Source organism: Theropithecus gelada, chromosome 5 (assembly GCF_003255815.1).
Source record: "Theropithecus gelada isolate Dixy chromosome 5, Tgel_1.0, whole genome shotgun sequence".
Lineage (NCBI taxonomy): Eukaryota > Metazoa > Chordata > Mammalia > Primates > Cercopithecidae > Theropithecus > Theropithecus gelada.
In genome coordinates, this window is record NC_037672.1 from 60,496,052 (window position 1) to 60,511,706 (window position 15,655).

General features: G+C 42.7%; 1 protein-coding gene across 3 annotated transcripts in view; it reads left to right on the plus strand.

Moving 5' to 3' along the window:
- The first annotated feature begins 4,461 nt into the window (after positions 1-4,461).
- RASGEF1B (RasGEF domain family member 1B) overlaps positions 4,462-15,655 on the plus strand; it is a 45,262-nt gene continuing 34,068 nt past the window's right edge. For all 3 annotated transcript variants that reach the window (XM_025385652.1, XM_025385653.1, XM_025385654.1), the window contains exon 1: positions 4,462-4,614. The gene's annotated coding sequence lies outside the window, so the exon portion shown is untranslated. The remainder of the gene's footprint in view (positions 4,615-15,655) is intronic.

The following is a 15,655-nucleotide window of genomic DNA, read 5'->3' on the forward strand; positions in this document are numbered from 1 at the left end:
GACACCCTAACATCACTATTAAAAGAACTAGAGAAGCAAGAGCAAACAAATTCAAAAGCTAGCAGAAAACAAGAAATAACTAAGATCAGAGCAAAACTGAAGAAGATAGAGACATGAAAAACCCTTCGTTGATCTGTCTAATATTGACAGTGGGGTGTTAAGGTAAAGTCTCCCACTATTATTGTGCGGGAGTCTAAGTCTCTTTGTAGGTCTGTAAGAACTTGTTTTATGAATCTGGGTGCTCCTATATTGGGTGCATATATGTTTAGGATAGTTAGCTCATCTCCCTGCATTGATCCGTTTACCATTATGTTATGTCCTTCTTTGTCTCTTTTGATCTTTGTTGGTATGAAGTCTGCTTTATGAGAGACTAGGATTGCAACTTCTACTGTTTCTTTTTGTTTTGTTTTCCATTTGCTTGGTAAATATTCCTCCATCCCTTTATTTTGAGCCTATGTGTATCTTTGCACGTGAGATGGGTCTCCTGAATACAGTACCCTGATGGGTCTTGACTCTTTTTCCAATTTGCCAGTCTGTGTCTTTTAATAAGGGAATTTAGCCTGTTTACATTTAAGGTTAATATTGTTATTTGTGAATTTGATCCTGTCGTTATGATGCTAGCTGGTTGTTTTGCCCGTTAGTTGATGCAGTTTCTTCATAGTGTTGATGGTCTTTACAATTTGGTATGTTTTTGCAGTGGCTGGTACTGGTTGTTCCTTTCCATATTTAGTGCTTCCTTCAGGAGCTCTTGTGAGGCAGGCCTGGTAGTGACAAAATCTCTCAGCATTTGCTTGTCTGTCGCGGATTTTATTTCTCCTTCGCTTGTGAAGCTTAGTTTGGCTAGATGTGAAATTCTGGGTTGAAAATTCTTTTCTTTATGAATGTTGAATATTGGTCCCCACTCTCTTCTGGCTTGTAGCGTTTCTGCACAGAGATCTGCTGTTAGTCTGATGGGCTTCCCTTTATGGGTAACCCAACTTTCTCTCTGGCTGCCCTTAACATTTTTTTCCTTCATTTCAACCTTGGTGAATCTGTTGATTATGTGTCTTGGGGTTGCTCTTCTCGAGGAGTATCTTTGTGGTGTTCTCTGTATTTCCTGAATTTGAGTGTTGGCCTATCTTGCTAGGTTGGGCAAGTCTCCTAGATAATATCCTGAATAGTGTTTTCCAACTTGGTTCCATTCTCCTTGTCACTTTCAGGTACACCAGTCAAACATAGATTTGGTCTTCTCACATAGTCCCACGTTTCTTGGAGGCTTTGTTCATTACTTTTTATTCTTTTTTCTCCAATTGTGTCTTCTCTCTATTTAATTAAGTTGACCTTCAGTCTCTGATATCCTTTCTTCCACTTGATGGATTTGGCTATTGATACTTGTGTATGCTTCACAAAGTTCTCATGCTGTGTTTTTCAGCTCCGTCACATCGTTTATGTTTTTCTCTACACGGGTTATTCTAGTTAGCAATTCATCTAACCTTTTCTCAAGGTTCTTGGCTTCCTTGCATTGGGTCAGACGATGCTCCTTTAGCTTGGAGGAGTTTGTTATTACCCACCTTCTGAAGCTTACTTCTGTCAATTCGTCAAACTCATTCTCCGTCCAGTTTTGTTCCCTTGCTGGTGATGAGTTGTGATCCTTTGGAGGAAAAGAGGTGTTCTGGTTTTTGGAATTTTCAGCCTTTTTGCGCTGGTTTCTCCCAATCTTTGTGGATATATCTACCTTTGGTCCTTGATGTTGGTGACGTTCGGATGGGGTCTTTCAGTGGACGTGCTATTTCTGTTTTTTAGTTTTCCTTCTGACATGCCCCTCTGCTGTCGGTCTGCTGGAGTTTGCTGGAGGTCCACTCCCGACCCTGTTTGCCTGGGTATCACCAGCAGAGGCTGCAGAACAGCAAAGATTGCTGCCTGATCTTTCCTCTGGAAGCTTTGTCCCAGAGGGGCACCTGCCAAATGCCAGCCAGAGCTCTCCTGTATGAGGTGTCTGTCAGCCCCTACTGGGAGGTATCTCCCAGTCAGGATACATGGGTGTCAGGGACCCACTTGAGGAAGCAGTCTGACCCTTAGCAGAGCTGGAGCGCTGTGCTAGGAGGTCCGCTGCTCTTCAGAGCTGTCAGGCAGAAGTTTAAGTCTACTGAAGCTGCGCCCCCAACCACCCCTTTCCCCAGGTGTTCTGTCCCAGGGAGATGAGCGTTTTCTCTATACGTCCATGACTGGGGCTGCTGCCTTTTTTTCAGAGATGCCCTGCCCAGAGAAGGGAAACCTGGCAGTCTGGCCACAGCAGCCTTACTGAGCTGCAGTGAGTTCTGCCCAGTTCGAACTTCCCAGCAGCTTTGTTTACACTATGAGCATGAAACTGCCTACTCTAGCCTCAGCAATGGCAGACGCCTCTCCCCACACCAAGCTCGAGTGTCCCGGGTTGATCTCAGACTGCTGCTGTGCTGGCAGTGAGAATTTCAAGCCAGTGAATTTTAGTTTGCTGGCCTCCATGGGGGTGGGACCCACCGAGCCAGACCACCTGGCTACCTGGCTTCAGCACCCCTTTCCAGGGGGAGTGAACGGTTCTGTCTCACTGGCATTCCAGGGGCCACTGGGGTATGGAAAAAAAAGAACTCCTGTAGCTAGTTCAGTGTCTGCCCAAATAACTGCCCAGTTTTGTGCTTGAAACCCAGGGCCCTGGTGGGGTAGGCACTGGAGGGAATCTCCTGGTTTGTGGGTTGCGAAAACTGGGGGACAAGCACAGTATCTGTGCCGGAGTTCCTCAGGCTCAGTCTCTCATGGTTTCCCTTGGGTAGAGGAGAAAACTCCCTGACTCCTTGCGTTTCCCAGGTGAGGTGATGCCCCTCTGTGCTTCGGCTCACCCTCCGTGGGCTGCAGCCACTGTCCAACCAGTCCCAATGAGATGAACTGGGTACCTCAGTTGGAAATGCAGAAATCACCTGTCTTCTGCCTCGATCTCCCTGGGAGCTGCAGACCACAGCTGTTCCTATTCAGCCATCTTGCCAGCAATCCCCCGCAACTCTTAATTTCTTGCTACAGGACCAGTAATGTCAAGAGTGTAAGTGACTGGCCTAATGTCATATGGCTCATTTGCTACAGAACCAGGATGGGAAAACTGAGCTTGAAAAATCAACCAACCAGCACAACCACAACAGCAAGGCAGGGCCACCCAGCCTCTGTGTTTCACTCTGCATGGCTGGCCCACCAAACTCCGTTGGCCTTATGGCTTCTCATTTAAACTGCAGAGAAGCTATGGTTAAGTCAAAGGCTTAGCTAGGTTAGAGTGAATTACTGAATCAGGGGAGTCCTATTTACAGAAAGGAGGGAAGGAGTATGATAAAGAGGAAGAAAAGTAAACGGAGGCATAAATGAAGAAAATGAAGGAGGAATCTCCTAAGAACGGACAAAGTGAGTGTCAAAGTGAGACTCCACCCCAGGAAGGAGAGGGGGAGGGGCCCATGGAGCAGGAGGGAAAAGGATTCCTCCCCCTCAGTAATCTTAATTATAGTAGTATAGGACAGGTATGAATAGTGTTGTTTTATATATGAGAAAACCGAAACTCAGTAAAGCTGTATCACTTACTCAAGACATACTGTTGGTAAGTCTCCTAATTCTGTAATTTTTTTTCTTTCTATAGGTCTCTCTCTTCACTTGTTTCCATCATTAATTCCCTCTGGCCTCCTAAGTACTGAGGTTTTTACTTTTTTTCTGAAATAGTTATCAAATATCCCGTGATGGAGTATGTGGTTACCATGACAACACAGCCCTCACTGGGGACTAGCCTCCCTGCTTTGCCTCCGGAATCATGTTTCACGGAACAGGTTCCTCTCCGTGGAACTTCTAGGAGCTGTAATTCTACATTTTGTTTGGGTGGTTATTTGCTGAATGTATGTCCTCCACTAGACTATGTAAGCTTCACAATGGCAGGGACCAGCCTACTTTGCCAACAGTATGCCCCCAGCGTTTTGCACAGTGCTTAGCACCAGGATCTACGTGATATTTGCTGAGCAAATGTTCTGTGGTTCCTCTCCGCTCTCTTCTGAAAGTTACATGGACAGTAACCTTTAGCTCACGATTATGTTAATAGATACTGTGTAACGAGTCGGGCCGGTATTTACAGATAGTATACAGGTGAATGAACACACACACACTCACAACTGTACAACAGCCCGGGGCGGGTGCACTCAAGAGGAAACGCGCACAGTCGGAGCCAGCCCGACCAGCTCTGTTAAACACCGCTGCGCTAGGCTCCGCGGCCCTCTGCCGCGTGGGAGGGCACCCAGGTCCCCGCGCTGCGGGAGTCTAGGGCTCTCTGGGACTCGCCTGCTGGGTCCGGCGGCGGCGGCGTGGGCGGTGAGCTGCGCGGTGATTGGCCCGTGCCTGCCGGGGTGGGGCGGGGCTGGCGGCGGGGGGGCGGGGCTGGCAGCAGGAGGCCGGAGCTCGAGCAAAGGGGGCGTGCACGGCGGCGGCGGCTGCCGTAGTTTCAGTATAAACAAGGAACCCGACTGGTTAGGCAGATTTTGTTTTTCTTCTTCCCGCGCGCTTTCGCTCCCTGTCCTTTGGTCGCATTTGTGGGCGCGCGGCACGCAGCCGGGAGGCGGAGGACTCAGAGTCCACCTGCAGGTAGGTTGTTCCTTGGCTGGGTTGTTCTCCCGGCCGGGGGACCACAGCCCGGTAGCGGGAACTCGGGACCCTGCTGAGCGCTGCGCTCTCCCTGGAGATCCCGGGGCCGCGCGGGGAGCGAGCCGGGCTCAGAGACTGCACCGGCTGGGTGCGCTCTGAGGCGGCGGGAGATCCCGAGGCGAGTGAGCGCGAACGCGGGCACCAAGAGCCGGGTTACAGCCCGGGACCGGGGAAGGGCCCCTGCCCGGCCGCTGCGGGCACCTGGGACTGCCGCGGCCCCAACAGGTGCGTGGCCGAGCCACTGGAACCCGGGTAGGGACAGGCTTGGGTTGGGTTGTGCCTTCCCTGTTTCTCCCTGATCCTGCAGCCAGGCCTTCTGTCTCGAGATCGGTGGTTTTTGAGGATTTGTCTTGAGTTGTAGTCGCGTCCATCATTTTTTTCATCCCTTCTTTCCTTCGTGTGCATACCTAGGTTGATTCTTCCACTTCTTGACTAGTTTTGTGTGTGTGTGTGTGTGTGTGTGTGTGTGTGTAGGGGGAGCTGTTGATTTTTGTTGTCAGTGCCATGTAATCTAAAGTCTGACTCGTAGGAAGGGACAAGGGAACAGAAGTCACATACTCCCCACCGACAAGGTGATGTTCTGTCATCCTTCGGTGTTCACCTGGCAAACTTGGGAGACACTGAGTCGTATTGCTTTTGCCAGAGCTCAGTTGAATAGCCTCGGGTCACCTGCCTGGGGAATCTAAGGTGAGCTAGAGGTATCTGGGAGCCTCGCGGGCGATCAGCTTGAGGGAGGCTCTTTCTAAGGGAGCTGTGAAAAACAACTTCAGTGCTGCACCAGGGAGAAGGGCGAGACGGGGGCTGGGGTGCGCGCGCCATTGTGTGTGTGTATGGACGTACCATTTCAATACGGCTTGCTGTCTTGCCCCAGCCAAATCGGCGCAGTTCAGGAAAAAGCAACGTAGCTTAGTCCTCTGACACTGCCGAGGGTGGCACAAGTGTGGCACATAACACAAGGAGATTGTCTAGACTGCGATTTTCTCTTCGGAATGTAGATGTATGTGTCCATCCTCCCTGATGAATTCGGTGGATATGGTGTATATCGATGAATATGCACACAAATTTGTGTATGTGTTTGGGCCGAACGCGTCTCCAAGGAGTCCTTCGTCAGCAGCACCATGTGACGACGATCAGGAACTGCTGGTGTGTGTAGATCTATATTTAGCTCAGATGGTCTAATGGCCGAGGGGAGGGTCTCTGAACTGGGTGCATAAAGGGGAAGAGTCTAGGGATCAGGGTGGTGCACTTTTGAATGATGTCTGGCACAGTCACACTCAGATGGGGTGAATAATTGCCCTTTCCTCCTGAAAACAGTAGCTAGAGCTTGGCATGTGACGGCTGTGCCTTAATTTAAAACATAGTTGGACCATGGCAATAAGCCTCTTCTAAGAAACAAGGAGGTTAACAGTTAAGCAGCGTGTGTACCTGGTTGGCGATTTGGGTGAAAATAACTGGTCCCATGAGATTTAGAACGAAAGTAGAGTTGATTTCTTTTATAAAAAGGAATAAAAATAAAAATTCTTTGCTGTTGAGTTTTTCATAACAGAAAAAAAAAGAATGGCAGCTTATTAAACCCTATCATTAAAGGTAATTTTATTTTTTTAAGTGAGGGGCAGTGGTGGAGCTAGAGAGGAGGACCTTAGGGCACTTTTGACAGACATCAGGGTTTACAAACAACGTTATATTATGCCTTTCAAGCAGATTTTCTGGTGAAGATGAGATCAGCCACTGATTAACAAGTTTCTTGGCATTCTTCCACTGCATGTCGGGTCAATCCTTTGTTTTCTTGGAGGTGGCAACATTTCTGACTACTAAGTATACTGGCTTTGCACTTTCCAGTTGTCTAAGGAAGTGTTACATTCTTAGAATTTATTTCTCCTATGGTGCATTTTCAGTCTTGCTTCATTTTATGTGCTGCATTGGATATTTTATCTGATACTACCACATCTAATACCTGGGAATCACCAGAAAACATTCACATATATTGTCTCCCGCTAACCCGCTACAGCTTAGCATTAATGGTTTTTTTATACGTGTGTGTATACACATAATGTATATATAGACACATATGTATTCAAATGTATAAATCAAAATATTTTAATAACACATACTTCTTATATAACATTTTATTCTTAGACCCTAAAATTAACTACTAGTTAATAGAGTACAGTAGACCAAATAAAAACAATTCAATACACCTTTCTGAGGGAAAAAGACATGGTAAGAAAATTGAAGGGGAGAAACTGGGATCCCTAGTATGACTCAAGAGTGTTGGGATCAGCTTTGTCAATAGCCACAGAGTACCTGGAAGAATTGGACTTGGGAGGAACATTGGGATGGCCCCAGGAGAGCACCTCCTTGGAAAGGAGATGGGTGAAAGGAGTGTCTTTTCCTTTGCTTGGGAGAAGAATCTCGAATCCTTGAAGCAGGGATTAGGAATCTTGATTCTGACGCCACACATAATAAATGAAAAAGCTGTGAAAACATTTTGTGACTTCTTAAAGAGGCCAATTGCACTGAAAATGCTGTTTAAGATTTATGGGATTTGTATCAGTGGTAGTTGAATTTGGGTATTGCCAGCCCACTCCCCTCACTTTTTCAGACCTATAATTGTCCTTTTTGGTTCTCCAGTTAAAACTACAAAAAAGACCCATGCAACTTTTGCTTATCCTAAAGTGACAGATGTTGTAGCCTAGTGCTGTGGACATATTTCTGCTTTGGAAATAAGGAGACTTGGGTTCTGGCGGATCTGGAGCCCTAATCAGTGATGTATTTTTTCTCTATGCCTGCAGTTTCTGTAAAACGACTGTGCGGAGTTGAATGGAGTGATTTATGAGTTTCTTTAGGTCTGTCATAACTGCTTTATTTTGTTGTACTACTGCTTCATGCATTTACACCCTGTCTTAGGGGTGGACTAATGAAGGGTGAAGTGATTTGCAGTTAGATGTTCACCTACTTTCTAGGTATGTGGAAATGAAGAGAGGAGAGTGAAATTTCTTTTTATTGATTAATTTATGTAGAAGTTTAATATTAAACTGCTTTTTGCTTCTGTTCTCTAGGTATGAATATTAAAAATGATTATTAAAAAGGTTGGTGTCAGATTTTTTTTGGCCTAGTAAATCAATATTACTATCCATTAAATTTTTAAATTTGTTTTGAACAACCATTTTTTCTTAGGTTTATATTTATTATTTCATTTCAGGGTATGCCTGTGTCTGGAAATGATTCAGTTGATTCAAATTTTATTAGGAAACCCTGCTTAGAAAATTAGTTTAACCCAGAGAAAGTACAAATTCGCCTGGAATACCAACATCTTTCTATTGCTCTAAAAGAGAAAAATGGGGAGGGATGAATACAGTTTTTCAAAAATTCACAGCTGGAAAATTATCCCAGTAACCTATTACATACTAAAATATAAATAGAAAACTCTACTTTTTAATAAACATCCTCATTAGGTATCAGATCATTTTCTTGAGATGAATTAGGTATAGAAAAATAAAACCTTTTATTAAAGAATGTTCTCCATATGATATTACTTTATTTGTGTTGAGATCTACCATGTATAAATGATGATTCAGCTACTCGTATCTGTGCTGTTCAGTATGGTAGCCACTAGTCATATGGGAATATTTAAACTTAAGTTTATTAAAATTAAACAAAATTTAAAATTTAGTTTTTCAGTTGCAATAAGCCACGTTTTAAGTGCTAAGTAGTCACTTGTGGCTAGTGGCTACTCTATTGCATTGTGCAAAAGAAAAACATTTTCAGTATCCCAGAAAGTTCTTTTTGATGGCACTCAATTAGGTAATGATGATTTTGATTATCCAGAAGATCATTTTTATTCTTCTAGGAAAAGGAAATATTTAATTCCCATTGTAGTTGAGCACCTACAATGTAAGGCATTATGACCAAATAACATTAGCCAGTATGTCTTCACCTGTACAGTATGAGCTGTATAGTTCAATAATATGCCAAGATCACAAATACCAGTTTCTCAATATATTTTCCCCATAACTCTAGTTATCCTTTTGCTTTTCTAAACCAGCACTGTTACTGCTACAAAGTGCCAACCCTTTGAAAGACAAGGAACGAGGAGCCATCTACTGTCCAGTTTAGGAACTGCATGGAAGATGTAGATGATAAAAAGTTAATGCATAAAGAATGTATGCATTACATTCTTTACATTCAATATGTCCTGGGTTCAGTTCCCACATAGTAAAGATTTACTTCATAGAAGAGCTTTAATTGACTTTCCAGGTCATGTGCTGAAATGTCATTTGTGTTTTAATAAACTGCTAACAACATATCCCCAAGACAAAAGATGACAAATCTTAGCTTTGTTTTTCTTCCGAGGAAACCAAAGATAGTAAACTATTTGAGTCAGAATCCCCTTCCTCCATCAATTAGGAATTAGTAAGGAAATCTTTAAGTAGCATCTAAGACAAATCAAGCAGAATGCAAATTCACTTTTTGTATGGATGCCGATAAATCAGGAAATAATATCACTGTTTCATTGCAGAGAGAAATAGGATCTTCCTTCCTCAAAAATACTGATTTTTTTTTCTTTTTCTCCCTTAACTGTGACATCTACTAAGCCTGTGGGACTTACTTTCAAAGAAGGTACTTATCTTGGAGTCTTGGAGTTTCTGTCTGTTCACATACCAAAGATGTGAGTTGACTCTGAGTTGTCTTCTCTGTGTTGTTTACCCTCTCAATATGATACCTTTTTTTTTTTTTTGTAAAGGAGGTAAGCAGAGGTGTAGCATTTCTGCAGTTTCCAGAGATGCTGTTAGAAATCTCTGATTTAGGACTTCCTCTGAATGAGGACAGAAATGAGAAGATAATCTAGAATTTTTCTTTCTTTTCTTTTTTTTTTTTTTTACATAGAGTCTCGCTCTGTTGCCCAGGCTGGAGTGCAGTGGCATGTTCTTGGCTCACTACAACCTCTGCCTCCCGGGTTCACGCCATTCTCCTGCCTCAGCCTCCCCAGTAGCTGGGACTACAGGCGCCCGCCACCATGCCCAACTAATTTTTTGTATTTTTAGTAGAGATGAGGTTTCACCGGGTTAGCCAGGATGGTCTCGATCTGCTGACCTTGTGATCTGCCCACCTTGGCCTCCCAAAGTGCTGGGATTACAGGTGTGAGCCACCGCACCTGGCAATCTAGACATTTTCAAACTTAAGTCATGTTTTAGATAGTGTCAGAAACTTGACTTTTACCTTTCACCCTGGCTCAAATCCATAGTTAGATACACCCTATGAAGGTGCAGTCAATCTTGGTATTCTAGCAGGGCAAAAGGAGGCAGGCTGCAAGTACTTGAGACAACAGCTGGAGTAAAGCTGAAATATGTGAACTCTTAATTCAGATCTATGCAGCTTCAAGGGAGAAAAGGAAGAAACAAATTGTTGAAGATGAATCTCACCAAAGGGCAAAGTTTTTCTGGCATCTAGATGGGTATTCAGGAACCAGTAATTCCAGGATATTAAATTAAACCTCTCCCCACTAAACAAATATGCTTTCAAAGTTCAGCTGTAATACGGAGGCCTTCGTCTACTTAAGTGTTTTTTCTTTTTCTTTAATTGGAACACATGCCCAATATTTGAACAGAAGCTAAAATATTATGGTCAACATCAAGGCATTGGATTTATTAGGTATTTCACTGAAGCACTCTATGTATGATGAAATAGGGATAAAAAAAATAAACCTTTTTTTCTCTGACTCTTACATTTTCTGTCTCATTTCAAGTGTAGAGGAAATGCTGACTCGACATTCTGGTAGAGATTTACAAAGCACCTATTGCAGACATTGAGGGATAGCTTTTGATTTAGTTCCCATACCCATCTTTTCCTCAACCTCTTTTCCAATTTGAATTGTCACCTGAAACCACCCTATCCTGGTGCACCTGCTTCATCATAAATAACATTGTGCAAAAGCAGTCGCTAATTCAAACACAGTCTGCTGTTTAGAAAAAGGCAGCTTTTCATCTGGCGCTTTAGTGGGTTTGAAACCATTAGGCATGCCTTTCAAATCCATTCATATCGTAAATCACCCAGAGCTTGCTTCCTTGCTGCTGGATCAATGTCAGGCTGAACTTTTTCAGGGTCCTTGGAAGAACATGATCTATCTTTGTGACCAAATTAGCTGCCTCTGTAAGATGTCTTGTCTGTCAACTAACTTTTCAACTTCCCAAATTAATTTTAAGAAAGAACATTCATCTTGTATACCTGGGCTGGGTATATCTTGACTTCCTGTTGGAAGATTTTCCAGCATAACCTGTAATCTATATGCTAATTTTGATGGCTCTACACTTTCTTTTCCCCTGGTTCATTGTTTTAAAACCAGAATCTATTTCCCGTTATCTCCCTGCATCTCCTCACATCCTAAAGTGCTGCCTCAATTTATGCAGAAAAGAAAAAGCCCATTTCAATAGCTGTACCCAAGCCAAAATAATTATGATTATTTTATTCTCTTAACTCAGTTTGATTGGTACTACCTGAAAATACAAGAATTCCTTGATTTCTTTTTCTTTTTTCTTTTTTCTTTTCTTTTCTTTTTTTTTTTTTTTTTGAGACAGAGTTTTGCTCTTTTTGCCCAGGCTAGAGTGCAATGGCACTATCTTGGCTCACGACAACCTCTGTCTCCCAGGTTCAAGTGATTCTCCTGCCTCAGCCTTCCGAGTAGCTGGGATTACAGGCATGCACCACCATGCCCAGCTAATTTTGTATTTTTAGTAGAGATGGGGTTTCTCCATGTTGGTCAGATGGGGTTTCTCCATGGCTGGTCTCGAACTCCTGACCTCAGGTAATCCGCCCACCTCAGCCTCCCAAAGTGCTGAGATTACAGGTGTGAGTCACCACGCCTGGCCTAAGAATTTCTTGATTTCTAAGGAGCCAGTCTTGAAAGTGTTAGACCAAGGTTACCGTCAGAGCCACCATGTTCTCCTTCCTTGGCGTAGAGAAGTAATATCTAGGTTCTGTACATGAACTTCTAAATCTGGGGTCTGTAAATTCCCTGAAAGTATATGAAAACTGGTGTGTAAATATCTCTGGGGGTGGTGATGGGGAGAGATTGTGATCTCCCTAAAAAGTTAAGAGCCACTGACTGAATTGAATATATTCTGAGCTGTAAAGAACTGACTTACAAATGCAACTTCATAAGGTGAGAATAGCTTTTGAGATGAACCTGCTCTCTGCTTTATGTATTATTGGTAGGATTTGAATAAAGTCAGCAGCTTTTTCTTGTGTCTCATACAAATCTCTTTTTTCTGAAGGAATTAGCTACTTTGAAGTTGGACTTTATGGTAAATTAATGCCAGTATTTAACTTGCTGTTCCATCCACATATTCTAATTTTGGAGAAGAGTCAGTTTTTCCTAAACAAAACTTTTCGTTAGCTGGTCCCCATTGATAGGTATATTGAGTTAGGCAAAATTTGTACTAACGACAGATGGCAGACAGTGGAGAGGCTAGTTTTGAGGCTGTGTTGCAAAGTGTAGAGAGGAGTAAGTTGAGAGTTTATAGGATCTCAGAGACAGAAAATATTAGTTGTGGAAGCTGAAAGGAAAAGATTTGCTGCCAGTAAGGAAGGCATGAGAGCTGCACTGACTGAATGAAATAAATAGAAGTTTCGGGTTATGAGCAACCTTACCCTGAGCCTTTCTTCCCCTGGAGAAATCGTTAGGAAGTGATTCTTGGAGTTAATAGTGCCCAGGGATAAATACTTGTCTGGATTCTCATGCCCAGTGCTTTGAATATTGGATTTATTTCCTTAACAAGAGCTAAACCAATATTTAGTCTTTTGGTCCTCACTTTTCAATTCCAGAACCGAAGCAGTTAAAACAAAAGACCCAGATATCAAGTCAGGAATACAGAACAAACAGTGGCTCCTGGTGTGTGGTTAACAAGAGGGAAGATACTTTAGAGAAAACAGACTACTATGTTTGTCTTCTTAGCTATTTAGAATTCTGTTCCACAAACAGTGCTTTCTGTACCATTCTGCTGATTTTTCCTTGTGATTATCAAGCGCGTCTATTACACAGGCAGTTGATCCTTCCAAAAACAGCTAGACTGGCCACTTGTTAGACATTGTCCAGCAATGTGTGATGAATACTGTGAGCCATAATTTTTCTCTTGGTCATTTCTTTCATTAAATTTTTTTTTTGCTGGAAATCTATAAAATACACATGAGCAAATATTACTATATTTCATTGAGTCTAAGAGGCTATCCATTGTTAGATGCTCTGTCATTGCATATATCACTTAAAAAGACTGTTAAGTAAACATGTTTTCTTACCATTCAACTGTTTACATACATCCCAGTTTTGAGGATATTTTAATGTTTTTTAAAGTCCACACTAGAATCTCTGGAATCTCTGTGTCTTGATGAGACCATGCTTTGATGGCAAAAGCCAGTAGCTTAAATACTGCTGTTGACAGTTGAACTTTTTAGTAAGAGTAATTAATGGTACTAATACTTCTTTGGAGCACGGATTTATGTAGAACATGTAAAACGTGTGAATTATCCTAATAGCCTACAATTTGAGACAGACTGACAGGATTTTCGTTTAATGATTAAACATTAGAAGTTCAAAGAAGACCATTTGCAGCATATCGTGATGTAGTGTAATAAATTTTGAACCTGGAATCTGAAGACCTAACTCTGAAACCCTACCCCACTTGTCCCTTACTCCATGTCTAACCCCAAGCTAGTTATTACAGTTTTTCTGAACCTCAGCTGCTTATGTAGTCAAAAAAAGATGAGGATGCCTGCCAGATGAGGTGGTTGTAGAATCCAGGAAGGCATTTGTAGTCAGTAAACAATTACGCAAATGGAGCCATTGAAATTCTCAGAGCCTTCTGCATCACGGATGTCGTGAGAGAGACCTGGAGGGGGGCTTCAGAGAGTAAAGGGCTGTGACATGTGAAGACATTCTCCAGCACACAGTATCCCATAGTGAGAAGAATTATGACTAACGAAGGGAGAAGGGATTAAGGAATTGAAAAGGTTCTGTCTGGAGTATATGGGGAGGTAGAAAAATAAGACTATTGTGCGTAATAAATAAGGGACTGAAGTGACTTGAATCTCAGGAGTTGGTTATTGCTATGTGCAAGGTCAGCAATCAAGGTGGTTTCATGGGAAAATGAAATCAGCTAATTAGCAGCATAACTTTGGGCTTGTTAGAAGGCAGAAAATAGCCTGTGACATAACTCTCTTCTTACAGTTGATTTTTAAGTACAGTAAGCCATAACCCTTATTCATTTACCTCAGTTTGGTTTCTATCGCTATTTGCATTATTTGCTTTTGGTCCCTTGTTGGAGGGAGTTTTCTAAGTATTGATACTTTGCACCTCTTCAAAGAAATACTACGAGTGATATAGTTCCAAAAAACAATACACAGTCTTTTGTCATTGCTCTAATCATAATGCTCTAAGAAGAACCTTGCGCTAAAGAAGATAAGTAGTTTTGTTATTATTTAGGATTTTGGAAGGGATAAGCAAAATTGGAAATAACAGATGGAAAACATACCTGGTGGTGTTGAGGGTTTGAAGATTTCACAGCCATTAAGTGCCAGAATTAGGGCTTCATTAAATCTGAATCTTTGTCCAGATCCGAGCTCTTGTCTACTCTGCAGGAGTAAATAATTAAGAAATGCAAATACTTGGTGGCTTTTGGTGCTGATTCCTTGAAAACAAAATCTGAGTGGCCCATGACCATTTTGCTTACTGCTAATTAGCCCATGGCCAGAGAGTACTTGATGCAGGGGAGTTCTATCCAGCAGGAGTGCAGCAATGTGCTGTGGCCTCATTACTGGGTCATCTTAGCCTGGTCACCTTACCCCCTTGGGTCTCAGTGTGCACATTTATAAGAAGAGGAGATTGGACTAGATTGTGATGGCACATGGGCTGCGTCTCCTTCCATGACTGTCTGACAGTCATTGCCAATCACTTAGAACCTGCATTCTCCCACTGAGTTACAGCTTGCATATCCTCCTTGCTCATCCTCAGGCCTTTAGACAACCACTTGAATTGATAGCAGTTGGAAAGTGAAATGAAATGTTTTCCAGATCCTGGGCCAGGTGATTTCTGTGGTTCCTTTGAATATGATTTTCTGATTTTTTGGAATTTCCAAATCCTGGCCAACCAACTCCCAAAAGTGCTTTGTTAGAATGGTTGTACTAGCAATGAGTAAGTGCTCCAATGAAGGAAACTGTGTGGTTCCTGAAAGAAAAAATCCCGATTCCAAGGGCATGAGGTTCCTCATGCTGTATGTGAAGGACACTGTGGTTATAACCATTTAAAGCTTTTTTAAGCCAGAGGCAACCAAATCCAGACAAAGAGTTCTCTCTCAGTTATCTGAGGGAGCTTTTAGGTGCCTCTAATCTCAGGTCCCTGCCTCCTAGTTTGAGGACATTATGAGTTTCTCAGGGCAAGGACAGACTGGCTCTTTTTCTTCCCACCAAGGATGGCCAGTTTGCAATGATCATATTGCACAGGAGTTGTCCTCATAGAAACCTGGCAATTTGAAGAGGAAAGAAATGTACCTTGTCTATTGCCTTATAAAATGTTAACATTGAATGATTTATTTATTTAACTGCAGTTCCTACACGTGAGGTCTTGCCAACTAAGGGTGTGTGCAGACTATTTGTGTTAATGTTGTATCCCATAGTGCCTGACCCTTTGGCTGTTATGACTATGTGCTACCTAAAGGAGAGCCATGGAGCCAATGACCCCGGTAGTCACAAATCCCTGTGGATAGAGTGGTTCTCAGTCAACACCTTCTTCCCATTTGTGGCTTTTTCATGGATCCCTTTAAATTGTCCCTCAGCACTGGTTTGTGGAGGGGACAAAGTACCCAGAAATGAAGTTGGTTTTTATTTCCTGTTTATTTCTCTTGATGTTTCTTTTCTCTAATTCTGTTTTCACCGGCCAGGTTGGCTTTGATGATGGATGTTTTCTCTTAATGCCCCACCCCTGGCCGCCCCC